Below are 16,062 nucleotides of genomic sequence, written 5' to 3'. Positions count from 1 at the left end.
TGCTAGATCAAGAGTCAGGTCTTCACTTTCTAGTGGAATTCAAGAACTGAGGCGGTGGCTCTGATGCACAGAGGCAGATCATTTCTGGCTTTAGGAGGGAGGAGAGAGCATGACTGCCAGATCTGCTTCTGTATATGCAGGGGTGTGTGCGAGTCAAATACCAAGGTTCACAAACACATAATAAGGAGTCGGGCCAAAAACTGAATTTCTAATGAGAGACTATGAGGTCTATTAGCATGGCGGTCAGAAAATCACTCCGACCGCCATGGTAGCGGGTAAACGTTTTTCCCTCTTCTATCTCTCTGCTATTCTCCTCAATCAAAATAACTGACTAATATCCACCACTTTAATTACTATCATATTTCACTTGACTAATTATCCACTAAATCTTTATGGTTTCTGGAGTAGCGTGCTACTCGCCAAAAAAGCACTTCAACACCCCATATGGGGTAAGAAGTGTTATATAAATGTAAACCTTTTTCCCTCTTCTATCCCTTCGCTATCCTTCTGAATCCAAATAACTGACTAACATGCCCACCACTCAAATTACTTTCATATTTCAATATACTAATTCACCACTAATCCTTTTTGGATTCCGTAGTAGCGTGCTACTAACTGAAAAAGCGATTTGACGCCCGGTCAGGGTAAGTAAGCACTAAATAAGTGCAATTATAATTACACTTACAATTGAAATGTTAAGAATAGACCTGTCTCTAGCCTCCGTCACTACTATGTATGGGTTGCCACACTCCAGCCACAGAAATGCAGGCACTTTAAAAACTCCTCTCACTGTGCAGTCAGAGAAAGAAAAGTAAACACCAATCTTGCAGCAATTTGTCAGAAGACAGAGTTAGACATTTGACCTCTGTCTTTGAAGCACCTGCAGATGTGACAAGTTAAACAGACAGATTCAACATCACCCTGTTGTTAGTTGATATTCTGGCTATGATATTTTTGAACCACAATATATTTGTGGTTGATATTTTGTCTTGCAATCCAGTGTTGTGGTGCCTTCCAATTATTAACCATGGCTTGGAGGATCTTAGCTAGCCTATGCACATGTGTCTATTTACTAGCCCCTTCCAAATAGATTTCTGATCTAAAATCCTTTTGTATTTTATGAGTGTCTCAAAAGGTCCCTATTCCTTGGGATTCTTCCCCAGACATGCATCTTTACAAACTGCGCCAAGAGATGGATTGTGTTACATAGTGTGTGCCTCTATGTGGCACTTCACTTCCTCACATCTTTCTCCTAGGGCCCTCATTACAAGCGGTCCTTTGTGGTAACTCATATTACCGCACATATCACAATTATGAGATCTGTGATAAATATCAGCAGGCCAAATAGGGCAGTATGTATTGGGACAAAAAAGTCCAGTATCTAATGGAAGATGAGGATTTTGTTGCAGTATGTACCACAATCTCCATGTTAATGCCCAAAAGCTCATGATGGCACCAGATAGATATAAAACAACTCAGGTTTTATCAGATGTGATATAATTATTGCATTAGACAGTGTCTATCTCATAATTAGGATTTAGGTGTGCAGTTATGTTTGTGTCACCCCTTTTACTTCCTCTGTATGGTAGTACTATGCACACGAGCGCTTCCTTTTCCTCTGTGTGCACCAACAATTTCTTTAGGCTATTTTCTCATCCATTGTGTGCACTAACATGTGAACACACCCTTCTTCAATCACTGCATAAGACAAGGCCTTTCGTGCTCCGCTGTATGACACTAACATACTAGAAGCCCTTCTGTGTTCTCTGTGTAAATTATCGCTTGCATACAGCCTTTGCCCATCCTCTCTATTCACTAATATTTGCATGTGCCGCTGCTTTCCCCTTTGCATAGCACTAACAAGTGCATAATGCCATATTCCTTTCTATATATACGAGACATAAAAAGGATAGTCTGGAGAGATACAGATTGGGGGTGCACCTCACACACAGTATGATGCACCAAAAACAGCTGAAGGAAAACTCCTTTCATATGAACATAGTGAATCCTAACTTTATCACAGATTGCATTTGTTAGGCAAACACTGTCTAAGCGATGAGATGTAACTCAGGAAAATTAAGTTTTACTCCAGTATAGACACTTTGGTCGCAATTGGAAGGGTTGTATAAAGGTCCAAGGGGCTGGGCTTGGCAACATGTTGAATTTAGTGCATAGTGCAGAATTACATGCTGAAAAGTGAGAGTTTCACAGCTAGAATCCTAAAGTTACGTGTCAGTCTGAAACATCTTGAGCGTCGCACATCAAAATCCGTGGGTATAAGATAAAGTTATTAGTACATAGAGGACATAAGTAGTTCTCTTGCCCGCATCAAAATCTGAGCAGATGGGATTGCAAATGTCCCTGTCAAGAAAATAGGTGACAGGCTAACAAGAGGGTCAACCCACAGTTTGCAGCAACCTAAGAAAAAAGAATCCTGTTCCAGCCCACAAGAGCTGCACACAAAGCTGACACTTCTGATTCTCATGAAAATCTGAGCTGCAGGGGCTCGGAACGCTGAACATTGCAAAGTGACCACTCCCAAACTCTTACATTTTCAGAGACTACTAACACCATCATTACATATCTATGAGAGCAGAAACAACACCCACCATACCAGTATGGAGCAGTCCCAGTACATGTCACTTTGGTGTGGCCTAAAGATAGAGATATGTAAGTGTAAATAAATTAACAAGAAAATCATCACCACTAAGTCAAATGTTGAAATAGATCAGTTTGGCTTCTGCTGTGCAACATAAAACTTGACATCTGTTTGGGAGGGGGAAATCTACTATATTTTAACGAACTATGTGTCTATGACTCTCATTTTTTACTTTCGCAATGTCTATGAAAATAAAACACCAAATTTCACGTGCAACACAGTGGGACATATGACACTGTTCAAAAACTTTTAGGGCTGATTCGTAGATACAAATACACAACAAATGCATATTACGATATAAAGATATAAATTCATGCCAACATTTTCACAGAAATTACCTATGGAATTTGGACAGGTCCAGTTTCAGTAAACTGTGCAAATTAAAGTTGTGCAGGGAGCAATTGGTGCAAGATCTAAAATCATACCCATAAAAATACTATTTGAGCCATCCTCCTCCCACTGTCTGACATGTCACAATCTTCCCTCAAGCCTGTTGAATGGCTATTACCATTTTACGCCATTCTATACTAACCTAAGGTGTTATCACCCATTCACAGATATACATAATCAAAAATCCAATGCATGGTCGTCACTGGAGCTGCTGAGCTGAGTGGAGTGCAGGGGTATGTGCTAGGGTCACGATCAGGTCAGGTCACATGGTGCACTGTCTCTGGGGCTCGCAGTAGCACAGAGCAGACTTCATACATCAATTCTTGTCAGAGGCTGGCCAGTTTTCCATGCCCCTTCTCTCAGTTTACTTGCAGCTGAGGACAGCTCACTGTCCTCCTATCCTGCTGCTCCCTCATAACTTCTCTGCTACTCAAATCCAGCTTTCCCCTCCGCCCTGTACCAAACCCCTCATCAAACTCACATGCCCCGGAGTCAATAAATCTCTCAGTAACTCTCCACTTTCTCCTTACTTTCTCTTTCTATCTGCTCTGGGACCTCTCTATCCATGATCTCACTTCTCTGCCCTGAGCTCGGTCCTTCTTCACATAGAGCTCTTACTAATCTCACCTAGCTATGCTGTCATTTATCATCCTGCCTGTAGCTCCACCTCTACCCCTTCTTTAAGGGGTCTCTGTCAGAAGTCGACTAGAGCCTATTTACCCTACTCTCCTTATGACACTCGTCTTACAGCAGCTACTCATTTAACTTCTATGGGCCAGATGTACGACCTGCGAAATAGCGCCTCGCAAATTGTGTTGCATTTGCGACTCACAATTTGCGAGGCGCTATTTGGCATGTTCAACAGTGTGTTGAATATTAATGAGCCTCTCGCAATTTGCAAGCCCATTAGGAATGACAGGTCCTCCCAGGTATGGTGGCGTGCTGGGCTCAACAGACCACCATGTCTGGGACTGCTTTTAAATAAAGCAGCTTTTTTTTTTAATGCAGCCTTTTTTCCTTAAAGGAAAACGGTGTGCATTTAAAAAAGAAAGAATTAAACGTTTTCGATTGATTTTTTATGGGCAGGCAGTGGTCCCTGGGACCACTGCCTGCCCTTAAAAAATAATATTGCATGCATTTGCAAAGAGGAAGGGGTCCACTGGGGACCCTTCCCATTTGTGAATATGTGAATGCATTACCACCTACTTGAAGTAGGTGGTAATTTGCAAGTGTTTTGTGACCGCAATTGCAGTCGCAAAACATTGGTACATAGCTTTGCAGTCGAAATTAGGAAGGGAATGCCCATTCCTAATAGCGAGTCGAAAAACCATGTATTCTGTTTGTACATGGGCCCATGCTTTTTAGGGTGCGCAAACGGGTCTAAGACCTGTTTGCGCACACTAAAAAGCATTACCCATCTAGCCCAAAGACTTTAAAACCCCTTGCACATTGCTGCTTCAGTGTCTAAATCACTTGAGATATCTTGTCCCCCTTGCATAACTGTATGCAGGGGGCACTAAATGGTGCCAACCACGTTCCAGTAATTAATCAGTCTGCATGCGCTTCCAGACTCTTCGTGAGTACTTAGCTTTTTAGTACACTAGGGAGAAAGTTTACTTTTTGATGATATCCCTTCACCATCTCCAAATACAAGATGGGGACTCTCAGCTAAACACATTTCTAGCATGGTACCGCCCCCTTCCAAAATTATTCATTTTTCCATCTCCGGAAGATGCAGAGACACGTAGAGTTCTAGTCCATGGCATATTGGAAACATTAGCCTACAAAAGACAAAACAATGCAAGGTGTACCTTCAAAAAATAGTTCAGGATTAGAAGGTATTATGAAAAAATATGTGCAACCATGCAGTAAAGTGATTTTACTCTACTCTTGCTACACATGCTCAAAATGCTGAAATCTGTTGAGTTTCCATGGCCAAACTTACCATTTGAGACTTTATCCTGGTTCAAAGCATTGTACTCACACATTTCGGACTGAACGTCCTTTGTACAAGTGCACTAGGTTTTCATTTTCTCACCATCCACCCTACTCCAGTAAACTCATAAATCAGCGCAGATTGACACAGGCCCAACTAACATAGGCTAGACTCACAAATTCACACAAACAGCACAAGAAATACAAATGGATTCCAGGCATCTGTGACTATTACTTGGAGGTGCAGGCCAGGCATTTAACCATGGGACCACGTTTTTCATTGCAAGGCATGCTCTCATCCTACCTGCCATGTTTCCTAGGGCCATGTGTAATGTGCTACTCCAGTACACTCTTTTTTCATTATTCTGGGGCTTGTAATCGTGTTTTCTAATGGGGTAAATAGCACTACAAGCCCCAAAAATCAAAGGAAACACCAGGACTTTAGCAGTATATCTTCCGTGGACATAGAAAACGTGAGAGAGCTGCTGTCTCCTCGTGTGTATTGTTTAGAATATGTGAAACCAGGTCTTTCGGTAGAGACCAGCACCCTACTTTCAAGCATGGTTTTAGGGGTAGGGGACAATAGTCCTCTGGCTTGAACACGCAGAGGAGCGCAGTTTGAGGTTTATAAGAGATGGTGCTGAGTTAGGGGCTGCGCTGCAGGCCTGAGGGAATTAAATTACGTTGCGCATTAGGTGAACACAGACTTTGCAATGACACACAGCCAAAAAAGCGATGAAAAGCCTGAAAGAAAAACAGACATTTGACTTACTTCCTGAACAAATCATCTTCACCATTCGCCAAACACAACTTATGAGGCTTGTTATGTGTTACTGAACAGTTATAATGAGGCCAGTGGAAAAAACAAAGGAGAAATGGTTTTCGGCAATTTGCCTGCCACATTTATTGTAAAATTAGTTGTTTGTAGTTATTTTACAAAATGCATGCTGCGGTGTGTAATTTTTAAAAGGGTAGCTTTTGAAAGCGAAGATCTTCAGATAAGCAAAAACACGTGCTCAAAGCCAACCAGCCTCCTTCATTTCTCCCTCGAGTGTGCAAATGCCTTTTACAGGCCCAGTTATAACCGTCAAAGCTTTTGCTAAGGATTGTAACATGACGATGGACAAGAGCTTGCAGATATTGTAGTTCAGCGAAATGAGGGAAGTGTTTTTCATTTATTGTGCTGTAACCTTGCTTCCTTTGCAGCCGGTCGTGTATCGTCTCTCTAACTTTCTCCGGTGTGTACCTCATCGGCCCGGAACATAACACAGATTACGTCCATTTAAAACCCCTTTCTTTTTTTCGAAAACGCTACAATTGTGAACTGTACCAAGGAATAGTTTTGTGGCTTGGGACAGACATGACTATAATGGAGGGAGGAGCTCAGAACCGAGTGTCTCCAAGGAGCTGAATAAATTGAATGGTGGCGCTTCTGATTTTATGTTCAAAGCGATTGAGAAATTTGAAATAAACTTATCAAAGTACCTAATTCAATGGTGCTATTTAGTGAGCCATACCTGCACTGGTTTCTTGGTGTTTTCCGATCAAGGCCAGAAGCGGTGGACGCGTCGAGCACGCACACTTGCTGCACTGTCTCTGGGGCTTACGGAAGATTTCAGCAATGTCTCCGAGCTGCCTGCGCCCTCTACTGGTAAACAGGGGCCAGTGCAGCTTTCAGCTGACGCTGCTTTTCATTCCGAGAACAAGATTTCTCCACTGGTTTTAAGTGAGGAAATCTCCGTGAGTGGGTCACAATATGGCCTAATACTACTTTGGAATGAACGAGGGCTGTGTTCTAGATTGGCATTTGAGGCCAGTTTTCATTTTCAAGTGACACAGCAGGAGAGAAACTGCTCCCAAATGAGTGTGAGCTCCTGGGCCGATCTGATCGGCCTGAGCACTCTCGCTTTTAACACAGGGCCGATTAGATCGGCCCGTGGCACTTCTTAAGTTAACTAACATCTTTTACCTATACTATAGACCACATTAAAGCTTATTTATGAGTGAGTGCACATCTTGAAAGGTGTAGTCGTGGCCGAGTGGTTAAGGCGATGGACTTGAAATCCATTGGGGTCTCCCCATGCAGGTTCGAATCCTGCCGACTACGCTTTCCTTTCGATCATGTCATTACATTTTGACGTGGAAACTAATTATGTGGTTCGTAAACATCTGCATATCCGCATAATTGTGTCTTTGCTACTCTTGTGCTAAGTGTGCTGCACCTGTTGTTTGAAGCTTGCATTACTGCTTCCCATGTTGTACTTTGATGGCAGTGCAGCTTAAAAACATCTTTTCACTTCACAAAACCAAACTGATACTGAAATGCGCATACTCTCATATAAGTGAATTGATTTATCTTCTGCATTTGTTCATATCACTAACACCTGGCAGACATTAAAGCATGGCTGCATATTTATTGGTTACATAAATATGGAAATATACCAGTTTCATCTTTATTTTTCTCACAAAACCCATAATAAATATGGATGAATACAGATAAAGTTGACAACAAATTAAATATGGATAAATACAGACGGAAATGTCAAAAAAATAAACACCATAAAACCGGGAGCCCTAAATATAATAGGACCAACTGGGTTTACAAACAATGAGTCTATTATCTAACAGTACCTCTTCTATGAGGTTGTGTAAAACAAAAGGTACTGCTAAGATTCGAACTCAGGATCTCCTGTTTACTAGACAGGCGCTTTAACCAACTAAGCCACAGCACCTACTCTGTTTCACGACTCACCACTGTACCTTCTGTCCTGGTGTCACTGTGAGGCCCTGCATATTTTTCTGTCTTGAAAGATTTGATGTTTTTCAGCTGCTACCGAAAAGAAAATGGAGAAGAAAAATCTGATATTAAGATGGAAATATTACAAAGAGGGTCATGAAAAACTAATATCATTATACGTACGTATCTGTATTTATTTTCTAAAGTTTTACACTGATGGGCCAGGGGCTCAATGCATTCGTTAAACTAAACCAGATTACAATTATTTAAAGGTCACCAATATACACAAGATCATTCCTGATGCCTACATTACCCATGTGCTCTTTCCTTCACCTCTCGTGACCTCTGGACATCCCACCAAGAAGCAGAGGAACCGCAACTCACGGAGAGAAAGTGTCACCTCAGTGACGCGTCCATGTTTAAACAGCGCTTCACAAAGTGCACTTTGAGAGACCCAAGAAAACTTGGCAGAGGCGGGTATCACAGCAAGGAGGGCTGATAGCCCGCAGTGCCCTTTACATGGCTATAGCAATACTCACCTTGGTCCTGGTCCAAACATCAGCCACCAGAGCTCAGTAAATTACCAGAATAAACAACAACCCTATATGGTGTTTTTATAGCCTTGTTTTTTAATGGATTTCTTTTCTACTTTATGGAAAAGGTGTTGCCCGTACGGAGATCAAACTCACAGCCTTGGTGTTACTAGCACCATGCTCTAACCAACTGACCTAACCGGCCAAAGCATAATGTGATACTAAAGGAGTTCTATTGAAACTGAAGAGGCAGTGACTGTACACAGAGACATTGAATAGACAGACAGACAGGCCATTGCTGACCCATCATAGTTTCAGGCCAAGACATTGAAGCGCTCCAATAATCCTGCACCAATTCGCACACACCGGGGAGCATCACCAAAGAACACAGATAGTATTTAATGAGCTGCACTGAACGTGCTTCAATAACAAGAGCTGCACGACCATCACTCCCCAGAAAAGATGGATTGAAGGCAAGAATCATCCGCAGACCCTCCCATCTGCCACACTCATCCAGAAAGGTACTGGTCTCGGCTTGGTAGCACTCGCATGCTCAATGCTATGCAGGTTCATCTCACACCCGAGCTTAATCCATACCACACACTGTCACTCACTGGGCTCTCAATCCTTAACCCTTCACTTCCTGTACCTTTTTCTCTGTACTCCTTACCCAATCTCTCATACCTGCCCCTCCCTTCACTTTCATAGAACTGGACAATTGCTGCACCTTCTTCTGTGATTCTCCAGAGAACACAGTTTATAACCTTGTAAAGAAGATAATGTGCTCAATATTGTCTGCGACTTCCCTTCATTAACTAACATCTTTTACCCATACTATAGACCACATTACAGCTTATTTATGAGTGAGTGCACATCTTGAAAGATGTAGTCGTGGCCGAGTGGTTAAGGCGATGGACTTGAAATCCATTGGGGTCTCCCCATGCAGGTTCGAATCCTGCCGACTACGCTTTCCTTTCGATCATGTCATTACATGTTGACGTGGAAACTAATTATGTGGTTCGTAAACATCTGCATATCCGCATAATTGTGTCTTTGCTACTCTTGTGCTAAGTGTGCTGCACCTGTTGTTTGAAGCTTGCATTACTGCTTCCCATGTTGTACTTTGATGGCAGTGCAGCTTAAAAACATCTTTTCACTTCACAAAACCAAACTGATACTGAAATGCGCATACTCTCATATAAGTGAATTGATTTATCTTCTGCATTTGTTCATATCACTAACACCTGGCAGACATTAAAGCATGGCTGCATATTTATTGGTTACATAAATATGGAAATATACCAGTTTCATCTTTATTTTTCTCACAAAACCCATAATAAATATGGATGAATACAGATAAAGTTGACAACAAATTAAATATGGATAAATACAGACGGAAATGTCAAAAAAATAAACACCATAAAACCGGGAGCCCTAAATATAATAGGACCAACTGGGTTTACAAACAATGAGTCTATTATCTAACAGTACCTCTTCTATGAGGTTGTGTAAAACAAAAGGTACTGCTAAGATTCGAACTCAGGATCTACGGTTTACTAGACAGGCGCTTTAACCAACTAAGCCACAGCACCTACTCTGTTTCACGATTCACCACTGTACCTTCTGTCCTGGTGTCACTGTGAGGCCCTGCATATTTTTCTGTCTTGAAAGATTTGATATTTTTCAGCTGCTACCGAAAAGAAAATGGAGAAGAAAAATCTGATATTAAGATGGAAATATTACAAAGAGGGTCATGAAAAACTAATATCATTATACGTACGTATCTGTATTTGTTTTCTAAAGTTTTACACTGATGGGCCAGGGGCTCAATGCATTCGTTAAACTAAACCAGATTACAATTATTTAAAGGTCACCAATATACACAAGATCATTCCTGATGCCTACATTACCCATGTGCTCTTTCCTTCACCTCTTGTGGCCTCTGGACATCCCACCAAGAAGCAGAGGAACCGCAACTCACGGAGAGAAAGTGTCACCTAAGTGATGCGTCCATGTTCAAACAGCGGTTCACAAAGTGCACTTTGAGAGACCCAAGAAAACTTGGCAGAGGCGGGTATCACAGCAAGGAGGGCTGATAGCCCGCAGTGCCCTTTACATGGCTATAGCAATACTCACCCTGGTCCTGGTCCAAACATCAGCCACCAGAGCTCAGTAAATTACCAGAATAAACAACAACCCTATATGGTGTTTTTATAGCCTTGTTTTTTAATGGATTTCTTTTCTACTTTACGGAAAAGGTGTTGCCCGTACGGAGATCGAACTCACAGCCTTGGTGTTACTAGCACCATGCTCTAACCAACTGACCTAACCGGCCAAAGCATAATGTGATACTAAAGGAGTTCTATTGAAACGGAAGAGGCAGTGACTGTACACAGAGACATTGAATAGACAGACAGACAGGCCATTACTGACCCATCATAGTTTCAGGCCAAGACATTGAAGTGCTCCAATAATCCTGCACCAATTCGCACACACCGGGGAGCATCACCAAAGAACACAGATAGTATTTAATGAGCTGCACTGAACGTGCTTCAATAACAAGAGCTGCACGACCATCACTCCCCAGAAAAGATGGATTGAAGGCAAGAATCATCCGCAGACCCTCCCATCTGCCACACTCATCCAGAAAGGTACTGGTCTCGGCTTGGTAGCACTCGCATGCTCAATGCTATGCAGGTTCATCTCACACCCGAGCTTAATCCATACCACACACTGTCACTCACTGGGCTTTCAATCCTTAACCCTTCACTTCCTGTACCTTTTTCTCTGTACTCCTTACCCAATCTCTCATACCTGCCCATCCCTTCTTTTCATAGAACTGGACCCTTGCTGCGCCTTCTTCTGTGATTCCCAGAGAACACAGTTTATAACCTTATAAAGAAGATTATGTGCTCAATATTGTCTGTGCCTTCCCTACATTAACTAACATCTTTTACCCATACTATAGACCACATTACAGCTTATTTATGAGTGAGTGCACATCTTGAAAGGTGTAGTCGTGGCCGAGTGGTTAAGGCGATGGAATTGAAATCCATTGGGGTCTCCCCGCGCAGGTTCGAATCCTGCCGACTACGCTTTCCTTTTTATTATGTCATTACATTTTGACGTGGAAACTAATTATGTGGTTCGTAAACATCTGCATATCCGCATAATTGTGTCTTTGCTACTCTTGTGCAAAGTGTGCTGCACCTGTTGTTTGAAGCTTGCATTACTGCTTCCCATGTTGTACTTTGATGGCAGTGCAGCTTAAAAACATCTTTTCACTTCACAAAACCAAACTGATACTGAAATGCGCATACTCTCATATAAGTGAATTGATTTATCTTCTGCATTTGTTCATATCACTAACACCTGGCAGACATTAAAGCATGGCTGCATATTTATTGGTTAAATAAATATGGAAATATACCAGTTTCATCTTTATTTTTCTCACAAAACCCATAATAAATATGGATGAATACAGATAAAGTTGACAAGAAATTAAATATGGATAAATACAGACGGAAATGTCAAAAAAATAAACACCATAAAACCGGGAGCCCTAAATATAATAGGACCAACTGGGTTTACAAAGAATGAGTCTATTATCTAACAGTACCTCTTCTATGAGGTTGTGTAAAACAAAAGGTACTGCTGAGATTTGAACTCAGGATCTCCTGTTTACTAGACAGGCGCTTTAACCAACTAAGCCACAGCACCTACTCTGTTTCACGGCTCACCACTGTACCTTCTGTCCTGGTCTCACTGTGAGGCCCTGCATATTTTTCTGTCTTGAAAGTTTTGATATTTTTCAGCTGCTACCGAAAAGAAAATGGAGAAGAAAAATCTGATATTAAGATGGAAATATTACAAAGAGGGTCATGAAAAACTAATATCATTATACGTACGTATCTGTATTTATTTTCCAAAGTTTTACACTGATGGGCCAGGAGCTCAATGCATTCGTTAAACTAAACCAAATTACAATTATTTAAAGGTCACCAATATACACAAGATCATTCCTGATGCCTACATTACCCATGTGCTCTTTCCTTCACCTCTCGTGACCTCTGGACATCCCACCAAGAAGCAGAGGAACCACAACTTACGGAGGGAAAGTGTCACCTCAGTGACACGTCCATGTTCAAACAGCGCTTCACAAAGTGCACTTTGAGAGACCCAAGAAAACTTGGCAGAGGCGGGTATCACAGCAAGGAGGGCTGATAGCCCGCAGTGCCCTTTACATGGCTATAGCAATACTCACCCTGGTCCTGGTCCAAACATCAGCCACCAGAGCTCAGTAAATTACCAGAATAAACAACAACCCTATATGGTGTTTTTATAGCCTTGTTTTTTAATGGATTTCTTTTCTACTTTATGGAAAAGGTGTTGCCCGTACGGAGATCGAACTCACAGCCTTGGTGATACTAGCACCATGCTCTAACCAACTGACCTAACCGGCCAAAGCATAATGTGATACTAAAGGAGTTCTATTGAAACTGAAGAGGCAGTGACTGTACACAGAGACATTGAATAGACAGACAGACAGGCCATTGCTGACCCATCATAGTTTCAGGCCAAAACATTGAAGCGCTCCAATAATCCTGCACCAATTCGCACACACCGGGGAGCATGACCAAAGAACACAGATAGTATTTAATGAGCTGCACTGAACGTGCTTCAATAACAAGAGCTGCACGACCATCACTCCCCAGAAAAGATGGATTGAAGGCAAGAATCATCCGCAGACCCTACCATCTGCCACACTCATCCAGAAAGGTACTGGTCTCGGCTTGGTAGCACTCGCATGCTCAATGCTATGCAGGTTAATCTCACACCCGAGCTTAATCCATACCACACACTGTCACTCACTGGGCTCTCAATCCTTAACCCTTCACTTCCTGTACCTTTTTCTCTGTACTCTTTACCCAATCTCTCATACCTGCCCATCCCTTCACTTTCATAGAACTGGACCCTTGCTGCGCCTTCTTCTGTGATTCCCAGAGAACACAGTTTATAACCTTATAAAGAAGATTATGTGCTCAATATTGTCTGCGCCTTCCCTACATTAACTAACATCTTTTACCCATACTATAGACCACATTACAGCTTATTTATGAGTGAGTGCACATCTTGAAAGGTGTAGTCGTGGCCGAGTGGTTAAGGCGATGGACTTGAAATCCATTGGGGTCTCCCCGCGCAGGTTCGAATCCTGCCGACTACGCTTTCCTTTTTATTATGTCATTACATTTTGACGTGGAAACTAATTATGTGGTTCGTAAACATCTGCATATCCGCATAATTGTGTCTTTGCTACTCTTGTGCCAAGTGTGCTGCACCTGTTGTTTGAAGCTTGCATTACTGCTTCCCATGTTGTACTTTGATGGCAGTGCAGCTTAAAAACATCTTTTCACTTCACAAAACCAAACTGATACTGAAATGCGCATACTCTCATATAAGTGAATTGATTTATCTTCTGCATTTGTTCATATCACTAACACCTGGCAGACATTAAAGCATGGCTGCATATTTATTGGTTAAATAAATATGGAAATATACCAGTTTCAGCTTTATTTTTCTCACAAAACCCATAATAAATATGGATGAATACAGATAAAGTTGACAACAAATTAAATATGGATAAATACAGACGGAAATGTCAAAAAAATAAACACCATAAAACCGGGAGCCCTAAATATAATAGGACCAACTGGGTTTACAAAGAATGAGTCTATTATCTAACAGTACCTCTTCTATGAGGTTGTGTAAAACAAAAGGTACTGCTGAGATTCGAACTCAGGATCTACGGTTTACTAGACAGGTGCTTTAACCAACTAAGCCACAGCACCTACTCTGTTTCACGACTCACCACTGTACCTTCTGTCCTGGTGTCACTGTGAGGCCCTGCATATTTTTCTGTCTTGAAAGATTTGATATTTTTCAGCTGCTACCGAAAAGAAAATGGAGAAGAAAAATCTGATATTAAGATGGAAATATTACAAAGAGGGTCATGAAAAACTAATATCATTATACGTACGTATCTGTATTTATTTTCTAAAGTTTTACACTGATGGGCCAGGGGCTCAATGCATTCATTAAACTAAACCAGATTACAATTATTTAAAGGTCACCAATATACACAAGATCATTCCTGATGCCTACATTACCCATGTGCTCTTTCCTTCACCTCTCGTGGCCTCTGGACATCCCACCAAGAAGCAGAGGAACCGCAACTCACGGAGAGAAAGTGTCACCTAAGTGACGCGTCCATGTTCAAACAGCGCTTCACAAAGTGCACTTTGAGAGACCCAAGAAAACTTGGCAGAGGCGGGAATCACAGCAAGGAGGGCTGATAGCCCGCAGTGCCCTTTACATGGCTATAGCAATACTCACCCTGGTCCTGGTCCAAACATCAGCCACCAGAGCTCAGTAAATTACCAGAATAAACAACAACCCTATATGGTGTTTTTATAGCCTTGTTTTTTAATGGATTTCTTTTCTACTTTATGGAAAAGGTGTTGCCCGTACGGAGATCGAACTCACAGCCTTGGTGTTACTAGCACCATGCTCTAACCAACTGACCTAACCGGCCAAAGCATAATGTGATACTAAAGGAGTTCTATTGAAACTGAAGAGGCAGTGACTGTACACAGAGACATTGAATAGACAGACAGACAGGCCATTGCTGACCCATCATAGTTTCAGGCCAAGACATTGAAGCCCTCCAATAATCCTGCACCAATTTGCACACACCGGGGAGCATCACCAAAGAACACAGATAGTATTTAATGAGCTGCACTGAACGTGCTTCAATAACAAGAGCTGCACCACCATCACTCCCCAGAAAAGATGGATTGAAGGCAAGAATCATCCGCAGACCCTCCCATCTGCCACACTCATCCAGAAAGGTACTGGTCTCGGCTTGGTAGCACTCGCATGCTCAATGCTATGCAGGTTCATTTCACACCCGAGCTTAATCCATACCACACACTGTCACTCACTGGGCTCTCAATCCTTAACCCTTCACTTCCTGTACCTTTTTCTCTGTACTCCTTACCCAATCTCTCATACCTGCCCCTCCCTTCACTTTCATAGAACTGGACCCTTGCTGCGCCTTCTTCTGTGATTCTCCAGAGAACACAGTTTATAACCTTATAAAGAAGATTATGTGCTCAATATTGTCTGCTCCTTCCCTTCATTAACTAACATCTTTTACCCATACTATAGACCACATTACAGCTTATTTATGAGCGAGTGCACATCTTGAAAGGTGTAGTCGTGGCTGAGTGGTTAAGGCGATGGACTTGAAATCCATTGGGGTCTCCCTGCGCAGGTTCGAATCCTGCCAACTACGCTTTCCTTTTTATTATGTCATTACATTTTGACGTGGAAACTAATTATGTGGTTCGTAAACATCTGCATATCCGCATAATTGTGTCTTTGCTACTCTTGTGCCAAGTGTGCTGCACCTGTTGTTTGAAGCTTGCATTACTGCTTCCCATGTTGTACTTTGATGGCAGTGCAGCTTAAAAACATCTTTTCACTTCACAAAACCAAACTGATACTGAAATGCGCATACTCTCATATAAATGAATTGATTTATCTTCTGCATTTGTTCATATCACTAACACCTGGCAGACATTAAAGCATGGCTGCATATTTATTGGTTAAATAAATATGGAAATATACCAGTTTCAGCTTTATTTTTCTCACAAAACCCATAATAAATATGGATGAATACAGATAAAGTTGACAACAAATTAAATATGGATAAATACAGACGGAAATGTCAAAAAATAAACATCATA

General features: G+C 41.8%; 7 non-coding genes across 7 annotated transcripts; 5 read left to right on the top strand and 2 right to left on the bottom strand.

The window, feature by feature from the left end:
- Positions 1-7,009: 7,009 nt before the first annotated feature.
- Positions 7,010-7,091, top strand: TRNAS-UGA (transfer RNA serine (anticodon UGA)). Its single transcript has one exon. It is a non-coding gene; the product is annotated as a tRNA-Ser (tRNA).
- Positions 7,092-7,642: 551 nt separating this feature from the next.
- On the bottom strand, positions 7,643-7,716 carry TRNAT-AGU (transfer RNA threonine (anticodon AGU)). Its single transcript has one exon. It is a non-coding gene; the product is annotated as a tRNA-Thr (tRNA).
- A 1,423-nt stretch (positions 7,717-9,139) lies between these two features.
- Positions 9,140-9,221, top strand: TRNAS-UGA (transfer RNA serine (anticodon UGA)). Its single transcript has one exon. It is a non-coding gene; the product is annotated as a tRNA-Ser (tRNA).
- Positions 9,222-11,267: 2,046 nt separating this feature from the next.
- TRNAS-UGA (transfer RNA serine (anticodon UGA)) lies at positions 11,268-11,349 on the top strand. The gene has a single exon. It is a non-coding gene; the product is annotated as a tRNA-Ser (tRNA).
- A 551-nt stretch (positions 11,350-11,900) lies between these two features.
- On the bottom strand, positions 11,901-11,974 carry TRNAT-AGU (transfer RNA threonine (anticodon AGU)). Its single transcript has one exon. It is a non-coding gene; the product is annotated as a tRNA-Thr (tRNA).
- Positions 11,975-13,396: 1,422 nt separating this feature from the next.
- On the top strand, positions 13,397-13,478 carry TRNAS-UGA (transfer RNA serine (anticodon UGA)). Its single transcript has one exon. It is a non-coding gene; the product is annotated as a tRNA-Ser (tRNA).
- A 2,048-nt stretch (positions 13,479-15,526) lies between these two features.
- On the top strand, positions 15,527-15,608 carry TRNAS-UGA (transfer RNA serine (anticodon UGA)). The gene has a single exon. It is a non-coding gene; the product is annotated as a tRNA-Ser (tRNA).
- Positions 15,609-16,062: the final 454 nt, after the last annotated feature.

This window comes from Triturus cristatus, chromosome 4_2 (assembly GCF_964204655.1).
Source record: "Triturus cristatus chromosome 4_2, aTriCri1.1, whole genome shotgun sequence".
Classification (NCBI taxonomy): Eukaryota; Metazoa; Chordata; class Amphibia; order Caudata; family Salamandridae; genus Triturus; species Triturus cristatus.
The sequence above is the reverse complement of the archived record's forward strand: the minus strand, read 5'-3'. Positions and strand labels throughout refer to the sequence as shown.